Raw genomic sequence first — 21,535 nt, 5'->3', positions numbered from 1 at the left:
TTTACCTGAAGCTCCTCCACACTCTTTATCCAACTGTCTTTCTCAGGATCATCAGGACGACACGCCTTTAAGACTACTTCTGCCCCTGCTATCTGTTGTTATAAGTCGGCCAGTTCTTCCCTCTCAGTCCTTGCCCACCCCACTATGGCCCCTTTTAGTATGCCCCTTAACCAGACCTTAAAGGTATCCCATACAATGTGTTGGGGGGCAGACCCTACATTGTTTTGAAAAAAGGTATCTGTTTCAAGCTTCAGAAAGCCTGGGGTAGAGGATAACAAGAGGAATCTTCTATTTAATGTCCATCTCCTAGTAATGGGCTCTGGAGGAAAATCCATGTTAAAAACTATGGCTCTGTGATCCGATAAGTGAATAGGCAGAAATTGAATTAGACTAACTTTATCGAGTTCAGAGAGCTCCATGAATATGTAGTCAATTCTAGAATAATGAGAATTCTTTTTACTATAGAAGGAGTACTCCCTAATCTCTCAAATTTTCTTTCTCCATATGTCACAAAGGTTAAAAAAATGTAAGATATTCAAAAGATGTGCTTTAACCTGAGGAGCTGCTATCTGTGTACGAGGAGAAGATCTATCAAGCTTATTATTTAAGAGCACATTAAAATCCCCTCCCTAAATCAAAGGGGCCTCAAAGTCAGCCAGGGCAAGACAAAGGTGTGGTATCCTCATCATTGGGCCCATAGTAACTGACTAAGATATATTTGACCCCCTTACATTTGATTTCCATGATAGCCCATCGTCCTCTATCATCTACCTACGACTTAATGACCTCAATTCCTGAATTCAAACTTAGTATTATAGCAACCCCTTTTGAACAACCTTGCTGGTCTGAGGCTATGATTCTGTCTCCTGAATCAAAAGGATCCTAGCTGAGCTATTTTTTAAGTATTGAAGTATCAGACACAGTCTTCCTTTGACTCTTAAGCTATTAACATTCCAGCTTAAAAATTCAAGGTGTTGATTCCCTCCCTGAGTAGGCTTATCCCCCACCATAATCCTGACTCCACCCTCTGCTGTAGCTACTGAAGGTTAGTATGTCACTTGAGTTTAATGATACTTTAAAAAAAAATTTCTCCCAATCGTCCCAACCAAAAAACATGAAAACCCCTACTACCCCACACCTCTCCCCACCTACCCCCCCAACCAGCGGGAACCCTCCCAACCTACCCATCGGCAATAGGTATTGCCTTTTAAGCCGAAGCCCCCTAACCTCCTGTGTGAATAATGAAATCAAAATAACATTAGATGCTGAATACCCTTACATCGTACACTACACACTAGAATTGCCTTGTGCCAGAAAACTGTCTACCTCCTCCGGAAACCTAAAGTTGCACATTTTAGTTGCCAGGACCACTTTCAAGAAGGCAGGAAATTGCAGTTGGACTTGGGCTCCTAAGTCTCTTAAAGCATCCATCTGCTTACCCAATTCCCATCTCCTGTCTTCCGTGACCTGAGAGATATCAGACCAGATTCTAAAGGTGGCATCTTGGACCTGTATAGTTTTAAGTTTAAGGGGCCCCCAATAGTTGCTCCTTAAGAGTATAAGAATGAATATAAATCAAGATCCTTCTATTTGAAACAATTCGGCACAACAAGGCTGAATCCTCTGCATCCGCAAATTCCACAAGTACCAACTTAGTGGTCAGAGCAAGACAAACAAAATGGAGTAGGTAGATACATCTCAAGTGTCAAGCTCAAGTATTTGGGCTACAATCCGGGGCGCTAGATGGCGCACACGCAAGATGGCCGCACACGGGTTTACCCTGCTCCTGCCGTGGAGGCGAGAAGATCTGACCTTGGGCGAGGCTGGAGAGACGTGACTCCTCGGCGCGGCCAGCAGAACTATGCAAGGCTGCTGCTCCCCACGAGGCAACTGGGCCCTGGGGCACGGATCAGGAAGGGGCACTGGAGGAGGCGGCCTGTCTGACCTCATTGGCGCCTGCAGATATAAGCGCACAGGAGACGCTGCCTGCCAGCTGCCTGAGGCTACCTGAGTAACAACGACATCGCTGAGAGGGGTAGGTGTGCGACGGTGCGAGATCGGCGCGAAGGACGCACTGGGCTCCCTTGCTGTGCGGCGAATATCGCCATTCCTATTCTGAGCGGGGATCCAGCGCCAGGAGACGGGCTGGACTAGCCGCACTACTACTTCTGCCCTTTGGAGCTGGCGGGTCGGCACTGAATTGCTCGAACAGTCTGCACTGTTTTAATTAAACTGAGGGTGCCCTTTCCAGAGCGGGACCAAGCCTCATTTGTCACCACTGCTGGGTGCGGGTGGTGCCCACTTATCGAAAGTCGCAGTCTACAGACGTGGCCCCTTCACCCTGAGGAGACCCCGTTGATGGTAGCGGGGTTCAAGGCGAGTGCTTGCTGAGCGTCAATTCCCCCCTGCTGAAGGAGTATAGGCACCTGGGTTTTCCTGGACGGGTGCTGGCTTGAGGCCGGGTGCTGCTGGCCACCATTTTTCATTTTGCGCCGTGGAAAACTGGAAGCGCAGAGCCCTCATTTTATACACGCTGTTTTCTGCTGGCCTGTTGAATGTGGTGGCACATGAGGAGGTGAGGCAGGCGACGGAACGGCTTCCGAGGGAGCCCTTTTGAACTCCCCACAGACTATGACGGCTGTTGAGATGAGACCTGCTTTGAAGATGTCTTGGGTTTGACTGTCTGCGGTTGATGGGAGAGGCGTCTGTGGTGTGGCCCACTGCCTGCTCTGGTCTCATTGGACTGGCTTGAGAACATTAGTGGCGGTGTCAGTGCCTAGGAACAGAGAGACCTGAATGCCCTGGGCAGCTCACTGATGGCAATCTGGATCGGCTGATCTACATATAAGCTTGGGAGAACAGGAGACGTACACTGTGATATACCGTCTGTGCCGCGGTCACTATTACATATGGGCCCTGTCGACGATTGTGCGTGTGATATCCTTTCCCTGCGGAGTGCACATGGCGACAGCATAAGTGACTGAGTAGTCCGTAAATACAGGACGCAATGGGTAAGCCGGACACCTGTCAGCCTAAACTGAACTTTGAGGCGGCAAAAAGGAGTACCCGTAACCCGCACGACGACCAGACTCGGGACGGGGGAGATGAGTCACAGGCTGGGGCGACCGCTCAGAACACTGATGTACAAAGCATATTGCAGGAGCTGCGGCAAGCCTTCGCCACCATAGTGGACAAAGTAGACAGAATGTCATCTCGCATGGATGCCATTGCACACAAGCTGGAGGGGCATGAGGACCGCATCAAGGAGGCGGAAAGGCGCATCCTCGACACTGAAGATACGACATCTCGAGTTTCTACACAAGTCGCCCAAATGGATAAACTCCTGAAACTCATTGCTGCGAAAAACGAGGACTTAGAAGCATGCAGTCGGCGCAATAATATTTGTATGTTAGGTATTCCGGAATCAACAAACACGGGGACGATGGAGGAATATGTGGAGAAGCTCCTGCTGTCATCAATTGGAGCTGAATCCTTCTCCAACCAATTTATCTTAGAGCGTGCGCATAGGTCTCTGGGGCCGCGACCAACTCCGGGCAGCACACCACGTCCCATACTTGCAAGACTTTTGAACTACAGGGATGGGACGTTGCACTTCGAGTGGCGAGAAGTAAACAAACAATGAATTATGATGGCAACACGTTCAACATCTACCCGGACTTTACTCTCACGGTTCAGGAGGAAAGGCGTAAGTTCATAGATGTCAAAAAACAAGCTACGTCTGGCGCAGATTGATTATGCGCTACTGTACCATGCACGCCTCAGTCACCCACCAGGGCAAACAACGCTTTTTCACTAAGCCACGACAGGTGGACGAGTTTCTCAAACATTTGAAGCGTATGAACCGTACTACTGGAACACCAGTGTCGTCGCATCAGTCCTCTTCGCTGGGAGCGGCGAATGATTCACAATGAACCTTTGCATGCTAAGCAGTGACTGCTGAGTGGCGGAGGGCGGTGAAAGGGCATTCTGACTGTCGGAACCACTCTACCGGTCGAATATCCTTATTCAGCTGTTGTGCCAGCTTAAAGTCCACCTACCGCACGCTGGGCATCCCTCTGCCCCCTGAGCCCATCTGTTTCATCTGAAGTGGACTCTCTGGGCGAGGTGTACCTGTGCTGCCACCTAGAGGGATCCCCCCCACGGGTATTCCCCTACTGATGATCACTGCGGGTCTCTAGCAGTGACTGGTTGGGTTATGATGTTTTTGTTGGGGACAAGGGAGGACGGGTGGGCGATCATTTCTGGCAAGTTGGGGTTGCTTCAGTGGGAGGGGGTAGGTTCAGGGGGGATTGGTTTAGTTTGCACACCATTGTTTGAACGAGTTGGCTTTATTTGGAATTGCAGATGGATAACATGTAAAGTGAGCTATTTACACGTGGCACACAGTGTAGCGCTTCCATACGTACACATAATTGCATTGGGCTGGGGCAACTGGGCATGGGCCACATTTGTGATGGACACGCACTGATCAATGGCTAAATTAAGACCTCGGGAAACTGGATATTGTCACGTGGAACATCAGAGAACTGGGGGATCCGCGGAAAAAGCGACACATATTAGCCTACTTGGACAGGCATCAAGTGCATATCGCAATGTTGCAAGAGATGCACTTTAGCCCCCAAAGTACTAACACTTTTGCATGTAGATGGGCGGACCATAGAATTTTTTCATCCTACTCATCTTATGCAAGGGGGACAGCCATTCTCATAAAAAAAACAGACACCGTTCCACCTATCTGGGGCTTCCTGGGATGAGCAAGGGCGGTATTGTCTGGCGTGGGGGCGATTGGGGTCTGAGTCGGTCACCCTAGCCTGCTGCTACGGACCGAATGTGGATGCCCAAGACTTTTACACCTCCCTGTGGGCTAAGATCTTTGATATTGGTTCCAATCATATAATCTGGGTAAGGGATTTTAATGTTGCATGTAACCCTAATATTGACAGTTCTCATCCTGCCTCTCATCACTACACCAAGGCACACACTGTCCTGCAGGACACGCTGACTTCTTATCAGTTAATTGATGCTTGGAGGCACACCCATCCCCATGGGTTGGTGGGAAAACACTACACTGCGCAAGCGGCAATATGGGTGAGGCTGGACTATCTGTTTCTGTCCAGATGGCTGGGCCCAGCCATATTTCAGGTGCAGCATCTAGCCTGCACCTACTCGGATCATGCTCCTGTCAAGCTCACGCTATCCTCGTCAGACTATGCCCCCCGCAAAATGCTTGGAGATTACACGCCCCTATCCTATTCGATACAGTTTTCCGGGAGAAATTGAGGGAAGAAGTGGAGGATTTTTTTAATAAGAAATAAGGGAGTGTGGAGACCATATGGGAAGCATTCAAGGTTACGCTTCGGGGGTTTTGTATATCAAAGGGTTCTGGAGTACTAACAGATATCACTAACACACTGCGCAAGTTAAAAATAGAGCTCAAAGCACTGGAGGTGACACTGGCCTCCAGTCCGGATATCTCCGCCCAAGCTAAATTTAGAGAGACGCTCACTGAATATATGGATTAGGCGAACAGAGAATCAAGATTCAGGGGTAGATACTGGACTGCTCGTCAATATGGGGAGGGGGAGAGGCCATGTAAGGCACTAGCAGACACAATTAGGAAGCCACGTTACTCTAATTATGTGTTGGAGCTTGAAGGCCCAGGCGAGATGGTATACAGAGATACTGGAAACATAGTGAATGCTTTTACCTCGCACTATGCTCAACTCTATGCCACACGCGGGAAAGGCAGTTTGAGCTTGGAGAGTCATCTGGAGGATGTGTCGCTGGGGTGGTTGAGCGATGTGCAAAGCAAGTTTTTATGTGCCCCTTTTGAACTGGATGAGGTCCGGGAAGCCATCATGCACATGCAATCTGGGAAGGCCACCGATACAGATGGCATTCCAATTGAGTTTTATAAAACCTATATAGATCAGATGGCCCCCATACTACGTGAGATATATGAGGACTCCTTGGACACTGGATGCCTCCCACCATCCATGAAAGAGGCTCTCATCATCTCGCTGCTGAAACCTGGAATAATCCCCCCCCCCTCAAAGCGACTCCTATAGACCACTGTTCCTCCTTAATTGTGATGCAAAAATATTGGCCACGCTTATAGCCAATCGACTTAGTTTATTGCTGGAAAATCTGATTCTCCCCGACCAATCTTGCTGGAAAATCTGATTCTCCCCGACCAATCTGGCTTTGTACCCGGAAGGGCTACCTCCCATAATTTGAGAACCCTTTTTACCATTTTGAATAATGTCTCCCCTGACTTGCCTTTGGCGGCTGTGTTTTTAGATGCCACAAAGGCTTTTGATTCAGTAGAATGGGACTATATATTCTGGGTGATATTGCGCATAGGCTTTCCGCCTCTCTTCCTCTCCTGGATTCATTTGTTATATCACTTACCAACTGCTAAGGTACTCATAAATGGGTATCCCCGGTGTTCCCGATCACTAGGGAGACCCGCAGGGTTCCCCCTTGTCCCCCTTATTATTTGCGTTAGCGGTTGAGCCCTTGGCTGCAAAGCTGCAGCAGCATCACAGTGACAAAGCCTTGCAATGTAATATGAGGCAGATACTCTTATCCCTCTTTGCGGATGATATAACTTTGTATACCCACGATACGCAGCAGAACCTAAACCCAATCCTTAGGGAGTTCATTGTTTTTGGGGAATTGTCAGGGGTCAAAATAAACTGGAGCAAGTCCTGTATAATTCCCTTAACGGCTGCAACGACTCGCTTCCCATTGGACTATCCCTTAGAGTGGTGTGATGACGATTTGCGCTATTTGGGCGTTTGTGTCACAAAGGATCGAGACGAACTGATGATGCTCAATTATGGCACAGCGATGACCCGCATAACGGACTGTGTTACCCGCTGGATCACACTTACTCTGTCCATGGTGGGAAGGGCATCCTTAATTAAAATGGTGATATTGACCAAGTAGCTCTATTTGTTTTTGAATATTCCATTCCATCCAGGGTTTTTTTTTTAAGACACTTCGGTCTGAGTTGACGAGATTAGTATTGGGGGGGAAGCACCCGAGGCTGTAGTGGAATGTCCTTACCAGGCCATATTCCCAGGGTGGATTTGGAATACCTAATTTTGAACTGTATTATCTAAGTGCACAAGCCCATTATGCATATTACTGGGTGTATCAGCCACGATATATGCCTCAAGTGGCGGCGGAGCATTGGCTTGCGCACCCTATACCGATTTGAGGGTGCGCTGCATGACACTCCGCCTAAGAGAGAGAGGGTGCCCACTACTGTTACCTGTACCGTTGCTGTGTGGCACCGCATAAGCCGTATATTGTACACTCCGTTGCTCAATTCCCTGCAACTGCCTCTCACATACCATCCAACCATGCCTCTTCTCCAAGAGATGATATTTCAGAAGTTTGCGGAGCGACTACACATTAGGACTTGGGGCGACCTGTATCACGAGGGCCAATTTCGCACAGCTGAACAGGTCTTTCAAGGCACACAGCACACGCCAATGGATATGTTCTTATATGTACGTCTTAGGCAGGGCATCCGCTCCTTAACACCGGAGTTCCCGGCTGGGACAGACAGACACAGACACAGACACAGACGCACACACCCCACCCCATCCCACCTCACTGGCCCGTACACGCGGGAGTGAAGAGCTGAGCCTTGATTTGACAGATGAGCAATGGGAATACTGCTGCTCACTAACCGAGCATGTGTCGGCCAGCAGCAGATTGCGTGTACTGCACTTCAAATTTCTGCATTGGTTGGATCATACCCCGGCCAGAATGCATAGACACAACTTACGTACTACAGATCGGCGTGATAGGTGTAAGGCTCCGGGAGCGACTTCCTACACTTGGCCTGGGAATGCCCGAGGATACACGATTACTGGAGGCAGGTTTTTGAAGCCCTGATTTCAGTGACGAACACTCATATTGAACCCACGCCGCTGCTGGCACTATTGGGCTATATAAAGCCACTGCAGGCAGTGCATCGTAAATATGTGGCTCTCGCGCTGCTCATGGCTAAAAGACGGGTGGCATGTCGGTGGGGAAGGGGCAGGACACCCAAATTTAAGGTCTGGCTGGGGGACTTGGTTTTCTGTCAGGAACAACTTAATACATATGCGGAATTGTTACCCAGTACCAGGGATATTTGGGCTCCCCTGACGTGTAATCTTCTGGCACATCCGCCCGAGACTGTCACACCAGAGGGCGGGGCGCCTGCTCCTTGAGGGGCCCTGGAGTGCCGTGTAATGGGCGGATATGTGTCTCCTTCAATGTGGTATAAATGCTACCACTGCCATGTTTGTGACATGCCCGGGTGGGTTGAAATTGCTTATATGTTTGAGAGCAGGACCCTGCTGAGCTGCTAGATTCATGGTAAATACAGGTCAAGAATGTTTCATGCACATAGTAACGCTTTACCGTATGAAGAACTGTAAAATGCTCTGATGCTCTGTAAATTGGTCTTTGCTGTGTGTCATATCAATAGCTAATACCCTGCAATGCAAAAAGGTATAATCAGGAATTGTAAGGAACTATGCACTTACTGTACAGCTGCGTATAACACATGATATGCATAAATGAATGTGATGTATGACTCGTTTTTTTAAAGTAAATAAAGAAGTTTAAAAAAAGTATTTGGGCTACAATCCCCGTCCATAGAAGCCTTTGACAGTTTGACAAAAACAGATATAGCCATAGAAGTCTGTTTAAAAAGGCAGCGAAAGACTCAAGAATTACACCAGCCACGGGCATAATCAAATGTGGAACACATACAACATCAAAAACCCAATACAATAGGGAAAAAGCCAGCAAAAGTGCAAAAAGAACAATTCATCAAAGCCCACCACTCAGTAATAATGATGCCAGTGGACTAGGGCACAGCTCCAGCGCTCAGGAAGAAAAAGTCACAAGAAACAAACAACCTAGTGCTTATTTGAACCAGATCAATAGGAACAGATTAAAAAACAAAGTGGAAGTCGAATCTACTTAGTAAGCTTGCAGACAAAAGCCCAAAAATCCAGTGTCCAGGAGACCGTTTCATAGTCGGCAAGAAACACACAACCAGAAAGAGAATCATCAGGCGCTTTCCCTTCAACTAACCAAGGAGAAGGTAAGCTGTACGTCAACTTAACAATGGACGGTACCCTGCCCGAATCAACTCACAGGGTTATCGTACAAACCCACAAAAAGTCAAACTTGCCAGATTGTACTAGCCTTCTACACCCGAACCAGATAAATTCTCCCCCGAACAAAAAGGTAACGAAGCAAATAATTCTAACACCAGAATGCAATTTTGCAGGGTTGGCACGATATTTTTAATAGGAGTAACATATTAAAACTGACAGCAAAAATCCCAGGGCTAAAGCACATAGAACCATCGGATCTCTTATCAGTAGAATTTATTACCACTGAAGAACCAAAAAGTGTGGAACAAACCCTTACCACATGGCAAACGGAAGAAACAGCGTTCCAAATTTTGAACCATACACAACATTTCGAGCAAGGTATGGGGCATAAAATTATCAAACCAAACAAAATCACTTTTTCCTTAACCCTGGATCTCGAAATCACTTCCAACAATCTAAGCATTTGTGAAAAAAAACTCCAGAAAATACCTTGGTATAGAAGAAGCTTAAGTGCATCTATGAGGAGCAACAACCAGAATATGAACATAGAGACAAGCCAAAAGCAGTGGAAGGAGACATGACCTAGGGAGCATTCAGCATAGAAGTCTAAGAAGAATGATTTACATCTGCTCTTATGGAATGTAACGGGAGCTAAAAAACTGCTTGAAGAAGGTACGCTACCTCAGAGCTGGGATAAGTATGACATAATAGCCCTGTAGGAAACACGAGCACTGGACGAGCTACCACTGGAGGGTTTGATCCATTACTGTCTGGGGGCAAAAAAAACGAGCATTATGGGAATCCAAAAGGGGAATTAGCAGTCTATTTGTCCACAGCCTTAATTATTAAATCAGAACAGTTAAAATCCCTTGATCCTGGACTGCAAGTAATTAGATTCACTCATAGGAGTACTCATGACTTGAACCCAGCTCTTGATCTATATATATGTTCCCCCAAAATCTAAGAAAAAAGAACTCCACTCTTTAATCATTTCATCAACTTCAGACATAAGACTAGCTCACCCATCTTGGGACGTAATACTGAAACGAGTTTTAACACCAATTTAATCCACACTCCAGGTGAGGATGAAAAACTAACAATAGATAGCACATTGGAATGTGGAACCGCAGTACCAACCATCAACAATCCATCCAGTTTGCTCAGTCAATCGCTAGTAACAGCTCTAGAGTACTTGGGAATAAGGGTAATCCATGGCAGAAAGACAGAAGAACCCCCCTCCCCCCAAAAAAAAGTATCTATCATGGAGCTAAGGTACAATTTATTGTAGACTTTACAATTGTCTCACTTTCGTTGATGCCCTACAGTTCACAATAACCTTTATCACCTTGAGGGATCACTCTACCAACACATGCACTTTAGCATAAGCCCTCCAAAGCACGGTATCACTCCAGGAGTGGTTGGGCACATGTACTCAATATACCTAAAACGATTGAGTTGGACAACGATACGCTACAGGATCTATATAGCACAGTAAAGGAACTAGCAGTAGCCAGCCTGAATGAAAAAAACAATCTTATAGACTCCTGGACAGAATTTACAAAACTGACATCACTAATGCCGGCGGTCACAGGTAAGTACCAGTAAAGGCCCTGTAACACTACATCGCGGAAAATGCAAGGTCTGAAAAGAGAATTAAGAAAAGCAGTTAGGAAATTAAAAACACTGATCAAACCACTTGGGAAAAAGTATGCCGCCTGAGACAAGAATATAAAAAATGTTCACGGGAAGTAAAAAGAAATAGGAACGAGATGTTCTGGACAAAATTAGTGTTTAGTGCAAAGCAAACCAACACAAGTACTTTCTGGGAAATAGGAAATAGTCTGACCAGGCCAGTGAAAATAATAAACATCTCAAATTTCCAGGAGGAAGATTAGGCGGAATTCCTGGTCAGGAGGCTCGAAAGGGGCATAATGAAAGAAACACAGACAACCACCCAAACAAAACGTACCGACGATCAAGAAAATGGGGAGGGAAAAGATACAACAGTAAAAACCAGTAAAACAGAAGAAAGAAAGAGCACCCCTCTTGTAAAGAAGGTAATCTAGTTGACCTGTTCAGTAGAAGAAATAACCAACATAATCAATAAAGTACTTTTTACCTTCCCTTACCCACCACCCAAACTGAAGCTACACAAAAGTCCTAATAACATAGCTGCTTATACTTCTATATTGGTGTATTAGGGCATAATATTATCCCATTAATAATTTTCTGAATAGCTTAAACATAAGCAGTAATAATATGCAGAACCTCCACTCTTAAACCATTCTGAAAAAAAGAGGAGACCCCTCTCAAAAGCTACCAAGAGGGACAAGATAACAGTACAGGCTTCTCATCACTGGTGAACTCATTCCTGGTGTTTGGAAGGACTTGCATTACTAAGGTTGAAACAAAGATCTTTTAGGTTCACACTCATGCCCTCGGATCAATGTGAAAAATATCTAATGCAGATGGGTTGGACGGGTACTAGATGCACTAAAGATGTAATAAGGTATTCATTAATTTAAAAGTAACAAGATCAGAAACTCTAAAAACATTTCAGATGTGTAAATAGGAATTTAGCAGTGCTTATTCAATAGTGCATATTAAAAAAAAGTTTGAACATGTATACATATTTAAATTACGGCTGGTCAGCATGTGCTACTCTAGGGTTTCAGAGTGCTGTTGTAGAATTAATGAGAGAAAGAGAAGGGGGTTCAAACAAATAATAGGAAGGCAAAAGGGCATGGTGGAGGAGGCAGGAGTGAAGCACTCATGTTGGTTGTTTCTGTGGTGCTTATGGTGCCTTAGATCTTCTCAAGAGCACTGAGGGGAAGCTATCTTCATCATGTGTCTTACGCTAAATATTGTTGGTATATGAATAATCAGTATAATGAATTCCCAACTCGTTAAGAGCAGGTTTATCAATGAGGAAACCATAAAAAAAGATTAGATCTGCCTTGCCAAGAAGTATAAACTTCTTGGCCAGGCTGAGGCTCCAAGGGCTGATCTATCAAACAATCAAAAGTCTTTGATTGGTGAATTTGTTTTATACAACCAGCTTCATCCGAAGGGCTGAGAAAGGTTCTTGGTACGGCCGGTGAAGATATATGGGAGTGGGGGATCTTTATTAGCAAACTGTGTCCCCCATGTATAGAAAAACCTGGACCATGCCACCAAAAATGACACACACACACCACACCCCTCCACCCCACCCTCTGAGTGGCCAAAGCTCTCCATTCGTTATTTCCTCAATTAGTTGGCGTTGGAGCATCTCCTGGGTAAGCTGCCTCACATTAGGAGGGCTTGAACTTGTGTAAGATGGGAGCGCACCACACACAAAGTGTCTGCGGTAGCTAGGGCTAGGTTCCTGAAAGAGCAGGTGTGTGGGCAATGTTAGGGGTCCTGGTAGGATCATTGCTTAGATGTCTGGTCAGATGCCTCTAGTTTGTTATTGACTGTGTGCTAGGTAGAGACTTTGGAGGTGAGAATGGCCTAAAGTTATTCTGCCTTCTTTTTTGTGCCGACCTTTTGTTAAGCCGAGGAACAGTGAAGAGACAGACCTGTTTAGAGGGACTAGCCTGCTGTGATGGTTTGTCTCATGAGAGAACAAGGTGGCCAACTCTTAGTCACGAAAAAGTGAGCATTTGTTGGGTGATATGAACCTCCATCTGTTGATTTTGTTTATTATGCATGTTTATTTAAGCTATGGAACAATATTTCTCTTTAGAATATCAAGTAGTCACTTTTCATCTACTATATCATTATCACACAACACAAATGTCCCATTACAAACATCTCAAGCAAGTGACATATCTACAGATCTTTCCATATAAAAACGAATTTGCTAAGTCTCCTACTCCAATTTAGAAAAAATGAAAATCTTGACAGTTGCTGTGGCCTTCCCTAACTATAAAGCTGTTCATTTCAGAACGGAATACAATAATCTGTTTTCAGTATTGTATCTTTGACACTCAGATTAATTCCTATCCCATCAGCGATTGTATCCTCTCAAAGATTTCACTCCCGAAAGTCTTTATTTTGTCATAATATAATTGCATATATATATTTACACTTATTTTTCACTTTCCAAACATATATCTGTTTCCAACGTTTTAATTTCTTGACTTTCTCTTATACATCTAAAACAAATTGTTAAGAAAGGCGTCCTGGCTGGCATATATGCATGCATTAATAAAAGGGATGATAGATCTCGTTTCTGCTGCTGCTTTCAGATATCGCCCTCTAATTTCTCTTTCTAATTTGCTACGAATTTTGAGAACCCATTAATCGATCTTTTTATTTGAAATTGTAGGTAAGATACCGAGCACAACTACAGGCTACTCTAAAACCTATGTAGACTTTTTTTCCTGTGCTCTCTTACCCTGGATCTCTCCATGCACCTTCCAGAAAGTTTCTCTAGTGGGTTTCACTTTTTCTGACTGTTGCAGACAAACAGTTTTATGGGGCCTCCTCTGTTTGTATCAAGGGTTCTGCTGGGTGAATGTACACTCAGCATCCTTTCCCTGTGGCTTAGAACCGACACCTTATTTGGCCCTGGCTTGCCATTTATGGAGTGTTCGGTGTAACTTTTCCTGGCAATGTTACAGTTAAATTTGACAAGATCTTTACGAGACATTGCTTGCAGACCATCTGTCAACATGATTAAGTCGCTGTATATTCTCCGGAAACGGTGTTCACACTGTGGCGGAACTAGTGTTGTAAGGGCCTGCTTCTCAGCTGCTGACTGTTCGAAATTCAAATTGAGGTCACAGTTTGGGGTTCGGTGCTCGAAATTCAAATTGGGGTCACTGTGTGAGTTTCGATGCGAGGCCAAAGCATATTTGAAGCCACCTTCTGTGTAACTCCATGCCTAGTTGATAAGGTCGGTGACCTGCTATTTGTCTTGTGTGGTGAATTTCCTATCCTTTGTGCATTTATTTACCAACTAAGTAGCATTGAATTGAACGTAAGTGATATTGCATAATGTATCTTTGTTGTGCCCGTGATCCCTTGTACTTGAGTGAATCCCATCACAATTGTGCCACGATGCCTTCTGTTACAGAGGCATATATGGGTTTCATGGTGTGGGAGGGTAACGAGCTGGAAGTAGAATCATTTAAGTTTGCTTTCCAAGCCTCGCTCTCAGTTTGGCTTCAGCTTTTTTCTGTGATATATTGTTTCCCTAATTTGAAGATGTAAGAATGAGGAGACTACACTCTCTTATGGCTAAGTCATATTTGAGTTAAGTGGCTTTTGATATATTCTGGTTTGTCAGACCAGCGGGGTGCTGCTCGTAGTCATGCGACGTGAGGAGCCTTTCTGTGCCTGCTATTTTTACTGACATTGCCCCTTGACCTGGGAGCCCGTGTGCTCGATCACTGCTGCCGGGAGAGGAGACCACGCCCTACCAAACGGGAGCGGGACTGCGAGGACCAGAGGTGCTTGCGCTGCAACATCTCGCGCACCTGGTGCCTCCTCCCGCCCCCTCATCTGTGGGACCTTTAAAACGACTCGCGGCCCCCGCTTCGCGGGAGCCGCTCGTAGTCTTGCGACGTGAGGAGCCTTTCTGTGCCTGCTATTTTTACTGACTTTGCCCCTTGACCTGGGAGCCCGTGTTCTCGGTCACTGCTGCCGGGAGAGGAGACCACGCCCTACCAAACGGGAGCGGGACTGCGAGGACCAGAGGTGCTTGCGCTGCAACATCTCGCGCACCTGGTGCCTCTTCCCGCCCCCTCATCTGTGGGACCTTTAAAACGACTCGCGGCCCCCGCTTCGCGGGGGCCGCTCGTAGTCGTGCGACGTGAGGAGCCTTTCTGTGCCTGCTATTTTTACTGACTTTGCCCCTTGACCTGGGAGCCCGTGTGCTCGGTCACTGCTGCCGGGAGAGGAGACCACGCCCTACCAAACGGGAGCGGGACTGCGAGGACCAGAGGTGCTTGCGCTGCAACATCTCGCGCACCTGGTGCCTCTTCCCGCCCCGTTCCATAAAGCCCGGACTCCGGACGCGAATGCGGGACGCGCGCGAAGACCGGGCAAAGAGCGGGCCGTTTTAGGCCGATTAGGGCCGGGCCGGGCCACCCCCCTAATTCTCGGGGTAACATAGACTCTAAAACTTTTCAAACTCAGAACCATGTCCCCTAGAGGATCCAGAAGTAAGACTGCGGCAAAAAAAGGGCAACTCACTGGCCCCATAGATAGTTTCATAACGAGGGCAAACTCCTTTATTGACCAAAGTATTACGCTTATTGAACGCAGGGTATCCCAAGACCTACTAGAGGCTAGAAGATCATCCATGGGACACCTGGCAAATGCAAGAACACCGGTATCTCATAAGGACCAAATATATAGTGAGGGTGGAACCCAAAGGCAGAGCCTTCCAAACATAATTGACCTGTCGGTCTCGCAATTATCGCAACTCTCGGAATCCCAACTAACATCAGATTTAGAAAAGACCCCAGAGCTAGTCCCGCACCCCACCCCTGAAGAGGTAAGACAGGCAAGAGGGAGGAGGGAGGGAGCTATAAAAAAAGAAGAAACAGGTAGCGATAAACAACATACAAACAGGTAAACAAACACCACCTAGAACAGAGTTAATAGAGAACATACGTCGCTCCCCTCTACCTGAAAACCAGAATAGGCATACTGCGGTGATACACCATCTACACGATGTTTCACCTCCTATAAATCCAGAAATAGCACCAAATGCCCCACTAACATACGAACTAGATCAAGGATATAACTCAGATTTATTAGCCAAAATTGGAGATCTTCTACAAAAAACTTTTATACCAATACAAGCTACACTAACAAATTTAGAAAAAGCGATAGCTGAACTCTCAGCCCTGATGAAACCGAAACAAAATTCTAACCGTATCCAAGAGGCACAAAAAACACACAAACCAGTGACGACCAAGCCGTCTAGCCTAATTACTGTGCCCCAAGTTAAAAAATCGACCCCTATACCGACTGCAGCATCAATGCCCACTAGTACGACAGTGGCTAAGAAAAAAGCAACAGACAATCCACCTGCAAACACCCCAACTGTAAAAAATAACATCCTTTGTGACCCCAAAAGTACAGCTACGAAAATAAAACAACCCCAAATAGAGCGAGGGAGAGAAATCAACCGAACGAAACACGCCCAGTAACCCTTCCACCAGAAGCAAGCCCATTTGTAGTCATCCTGACTGGCGTTCCAGAATTGGTGGATTTAAAATCCGAACCAAACTGGTCGCTAAAAAATAAGATCCAACATTGGCTCAGTATAAACCGGCCACCCCCCCCTTACTGTTCAACGAGAATCTTGATGGTTAGAAGAGCCCCCTGGGTCGGTCAGGGAAGAAAGACTATACAGGGCGATTGTATCTTAATTACATTTGAAGACCCTAGAATAGTGCACATCTGCTCAGGGGAGGAGTTTAGCCTTAACGGGGGGATTGGCACAAAGCGCCTCTCTTTTTTCTATCCACCGAGATTTCCGGACGGTCCCTCCCAAAGTGATGGACCCTGGTACACAGTGGGCCCCCGTTATCGGGGAAGAGAAAGGGAAGAGTGGAGGGGACAAGAACAGCGGAGAAATTTATAGAGAACAACCTCGTTGGGAGGGCTGGAATGGAATACCCTTAATGAACATGTATAGCGGCTTAGAGTCAGTGGACTGACCATCACAGTCAGAAGACCCTGACTCCCCAACTCCACATAATCCCGACATTCATCACCATTCCCAAATTGATAACACCCCTATGAGTGTCTCTCCCCCTTTGACTATAGTTTCCTGGAACACTGCGGGACTGCGGTCCAAAATTGAGGATGGGAGTATCATGCATCTTGTGTGTAGACACCAAATAGTCTGCCTACAGGAGACATGGTCGCCAACAGTACTTCATTTACAGGGCTATAGGACGTATATTTTTCACCTGCTTTGGTGGGCCCGAAGGGCAGGCCAAAGGGAGGACTAAATATCCATATAGCTAATACCATCCAACAAATAAAACTAACTACCATCGAACTGGACCATAACTTCCAGATTATCTACCTCTCACTACCTAAAAATGAGTCTGTTGTCCTTATTAATTTTTATAACGACCTTGAGGAACTGCAGCTCCAGAGAGTATTGGGATATCTATACGAGAAACTAACTATCCTAAGCCAGAAAAGGGGAGCAAAGGGTCCTGTATTTATAATATGGGTAGGGGACTTCAACTTACACTATTGTAATCTCCTAGGAAAAAAATGTCCAGGGATGGTGACAGAGGAAGGTAACCCCCTCACTCATTTTTGTCATAATAAGATTGGTGGAATAATGAATGATCTTCTATCAGACCTTGATCTCCAAATAGTAAATACTCTGGATGGTAGTACCAAACGCCTAGAACCGACCTATCTAGGAAGGGGATTCAACACAACGGTTGATTATATTCTAATATCCGCTGGTCTTCAAACTAGAGCGAAGCATTTTGAAGTGATACCAAACACCCTAAGTGATCACTCAGCCCTTAAATTGGAACTGAATTTTATCCACCAACAATCTTTAGCCTTGACAATAGACAAAGCATTGAGTCAGAATAACTTAACTCTGGGCCATTTAAATGGATATACAATAAAGTGGGGGAACATAAACACCGGGGCACTCACTGAAGAGCTGATAAAATCAGTATATCCTCAGATTAAGAATTGCCTAGATTTAACGACAGAAGATGAGGAAATTCTTAGTAACTTCTCACAAATCATGGAAAAAATTAAATCCCTACTTACAGCAAAACCAAAAACTGGTCCTCCCCACAAAAAAGGCTGGTTTAGCCATGATTGCACCCAGGCTCATACCAAGCTCAAGGTAGCACTAAATAAAGATGACAGAGACCCCATTCAAATAGCAACACTGAGAAAGGAATATCTCGAAATTCGAAAAAAGAGAAAGGCGGAAATAAAGCAGGCTTTGTGGGACGAACTTCATTCTAGCGCCCAAGAAAAAAATAGTGAAGCCTTCTGGAGAGTAGTGAGAGCCCCTTTTCTGGTAGACGATAAAACCCCAAAAATTGAAGTCGCCATAGAAGAGGCAGTATGGGTCACGCATTTCTCCAAAATATTTCAAAGTCAAACAACAGGTCAAGAATCTGAAGGAGATAATTTAGCGGCCCCAACTTACCCTATCCAAATAGATTTCGAAATCTCGGAGGTCCTCCTGGCCCTGAAACTAAGTAAAAACGGAAAAGCTCCAGGGCCGGATGGAGTCCCGGCAGATTTTTTTAAACATAATACAGACCTTTGGGCCCCTATTATTACTAGGGTATGCACGGCAGCTGCAAGGAAAGGAGTTCTGCAGACCTGGACAAGGTCTTTGATGGTTCCGATTTTTAAAAAGGGTAATCGCCAGGACCCTGCCTGCTATCGTCCAATATCCTTGTTGGATTCGTTGGGAAAGGTAGCAGGTAGGGTGATCTTGGATCGACTTCAGCATTGGGCGGAGGAGAAAGGCACTCTGTCCGAGCTACAATTTGGTTTCCGGGAGGGATTTGGAACAGTGGAACAGGCCCTAAATCTTTCTATCATTATGGGAAAATATATATACACGCAAAGCAAGACAGACTCTATATGGTATACGTGGACTTGTCTGCCGCGTTTGATTGCGTCTCACACACCAAATTATGGTCCGTGCTGTCACAAATGGGGGTAGATTTGCAACTTTTGAACTTTTTAAGGGAACTGTACCTGAAACCTTCTGCTAGAGTCCGTTTTGGCACAAAGGGAGAGCTGTCGACGCCATTTAGTGAGGAGCGTGGAGTCAGACAAGGATGCGTCCTGGCCCCTTTCTTATTCTCCCTCTATACTAACAACTTGGAGGTTGAGCTCTTAAAGGGTGCCCAGGACCTCCCACAGGCAAAACATCGCCCGATTCCCGCTCTACTCTATGCGGACGACGCCGTCCTGCTGCACGGACTCCACGCGAACTCCAGAGGGTACTCACCAGATACTCTTTGTTTATGGGCAGTCTTGACCTCCACATAAATGTCACAAAGACTTTCGTGATGACGGCAGGTACAGGGAGGAAACACCCCAAAGATTTAACCCTTAAAAAACAAAAAATAGAGTTTACATCTGAATACTGCTATCTGGGCATTATAATAGACAAAAAACTGACTTGGAAAGCGGCAATAGAAGCAAGGAAACACTGCTTAAAGAGAGCCATAGCTGCCCTGGTGTCCTTCTCGCAAAAATTGGGAAAACGACCACCCCTGGAATTACTAGCAATATATAGAGCCAAATGCCAGTCAACAGCTCTATATGGGGCTGGCGTATGGGGACACATGGATGTCTCAACCCTACAGATTGCAGAGAATGCTTTTTTGAGGTTTCTCTTGATGGCCCCAAAGCGATCCTCAACGTATGCATGCCATGTTGAACTAGGCGTTCCACACATTGAGGATCTGGCAAGAATACAACCTCTACTTTTATGGCGCCGTATTTGGACCTCGGAAAAGAATGCTCTCACTAAGTTGATAGTGGCAGATGCTATGACACTAGACCACGCTCTAAAAATAAAATGGCTAGCCTACATTAAGAACGTTTTAATTGACCTAGGGTTAGAGAAATACTACCTCACTCCTGAAAAGATCTGCGAACTCTCGAAAAAGGAATTAAAAGTTCTGGCCCTGGGACATTTGGACAACTTAAGGCTTCTCTCTGAAGCAGGTAAACCATCTGTTCAACATGCTATAATGGTACAATCCACCTTTTCCATTCAGCCCTATCTAAATCTTGAAATCAGTATTTTTGATCGTTATCTTCTGACAAGATTTAGATTAAACCAATTCCATAGATTAACAGCATTCCCACTAACGAATGCATGGGATCCAAATCTACCCCCCTGTCCTTGTGACGGAAAGTCCGCGCAATCCACTCTACATGTAGTTATGTTCTGCAAATTCTACAATGAACATCGAAAATTGTGGCTATTATCCCTGTTAAAATCTTGGGGTTTTAGACAATGTCGTCCTGCCATGCTCTGTCTACAGCTCCTAGACAAAGAAACCACCTGTTATCACGTACTAAACTTTTTGAAATGCATATTTAGACACAGGAAAAATTTGTAAAGTAATTTCCATTCGATTAGTGCACTCTAAATGAACTGTGAGTAATTGCCCTCCGATTAGTGCACCTCAAATGAACTGTGATAATGATCTTTTGTATGTGAAATTGTATTGTATTACATAATTTTATGATTACAAATTTTTAAAGGAAGAAATTATTATGTATTAATACTGCTTTTATGGATTTCTAATTTCTGAAATTCCGAATAAAGAAATGTATTATTATTTGTCAGACCTATCAAAGCAAAAATTGTTTTAGATGTATGCCAGACATGTTGTGACAGAGTTGGATGTTTTCATCGCTTTCTTTTTAACTTACGTCCATCTCTTGCTTTTCATTATGAGAGTGAAATATTTCACAAATGTATGCCCTCAATTGAGACATACTTAGAATAGAACATACTAGAATGCTACACTTTAATTCATAATCCGAATTCTGTTACGATTTCCTTCATTCATTCCGATTGTCCCAGTATTTTTTAAAATATTCAAGTATTATCAAAACCACATCAGAATACGCGTTTCAGTCCTGACCATGCTTTTTGTAACAAAATCGCGATTTTTTTTTTCTCCAAATTAAGATCCATACCCTCTATGACGAATTGCGGAATAACAGGCAGGGAGAAAATAACGGTCAAATTATTACTATGGAGGGTACGATGCTGCACTGTCAGCTGAACATGTTCAGCACACTTACTCCTATCGAAGTAAATAAAACCATACTCTCTACCAAGTCAGGCTCACCGTGGGATACCTGTCCTCCTACTGTGATACATATGATGTCCGGGGCCATTAGTAGACATCTAACTCCCATTCTAAATCAAGTGATCGAATCAGGGAGCTATCCATTGGTCTGGAAAAAAGCCTGCATTAGACCCATTCTGAAAAAGCCAGCGCTTGATCCTTTGGAGGTCAAGAATTACCGACCCATTTTGAGTCTGCCGATTGCAGCAAAAATCCCCGAGAGGTCGATAAATCAGGAGCTGACATCTTATTTAGATATTAACAACCTGCTGGATTCAAGTCAGCGTGGCTTTCGGTCGGGTCACTCGACTGAGACAGCGCTAGTCAAGGCAACAGAAGAGATTCGGAGACAGGTGGATGGGGGGGAAGAGAGATCCTCATCTTCCTTGACCTATCGGCAGCATTCGACACCAAGAATCACAAAGTTTTGGTGCGGAGGTTGAAGGCGGTGGGGATTGGGGAGGCGGCTCTGTCCCTCCTCTCCTCATTCGTAGAGGATAGGGAACAGACCCTACACTGGGAAAGTCTACAGGCTGAAACCTTCCATCTGCC

The 21,535-nt window shown here is 45.4% G+C and overlaps 1 protein-coding gene across 13 annotated transcripts in view; it reads left to right on the top strand.

The window, feature by feature from the left end:
* RNF130 (ring finger protein 130) overlaps positions 1 to 21,535 on the top strand; it is a 684,518-nt gene that overhangs the window by 42,846 nt on the left and 620,137 nt on the right. The gene's annotated exons all lie outside the window — the stretch shown is intronic.

This window comes from Lissotriton helveticus, chromosome 7 (genome assembly GCF_964261635.1).
Source record: "Lissotriton helveticus chromosome 7, aLisHel1.1, whole genome shotgun sequence".
NCBI lineage: Eukaryota > Metazoa > Chordata > Amphibia > Caudata > Salamandridae > Lissotriton > Lissotriton helveticus.
This window is presented reverse-complemented; position numbering and strand designations above follow the sequence as displayed.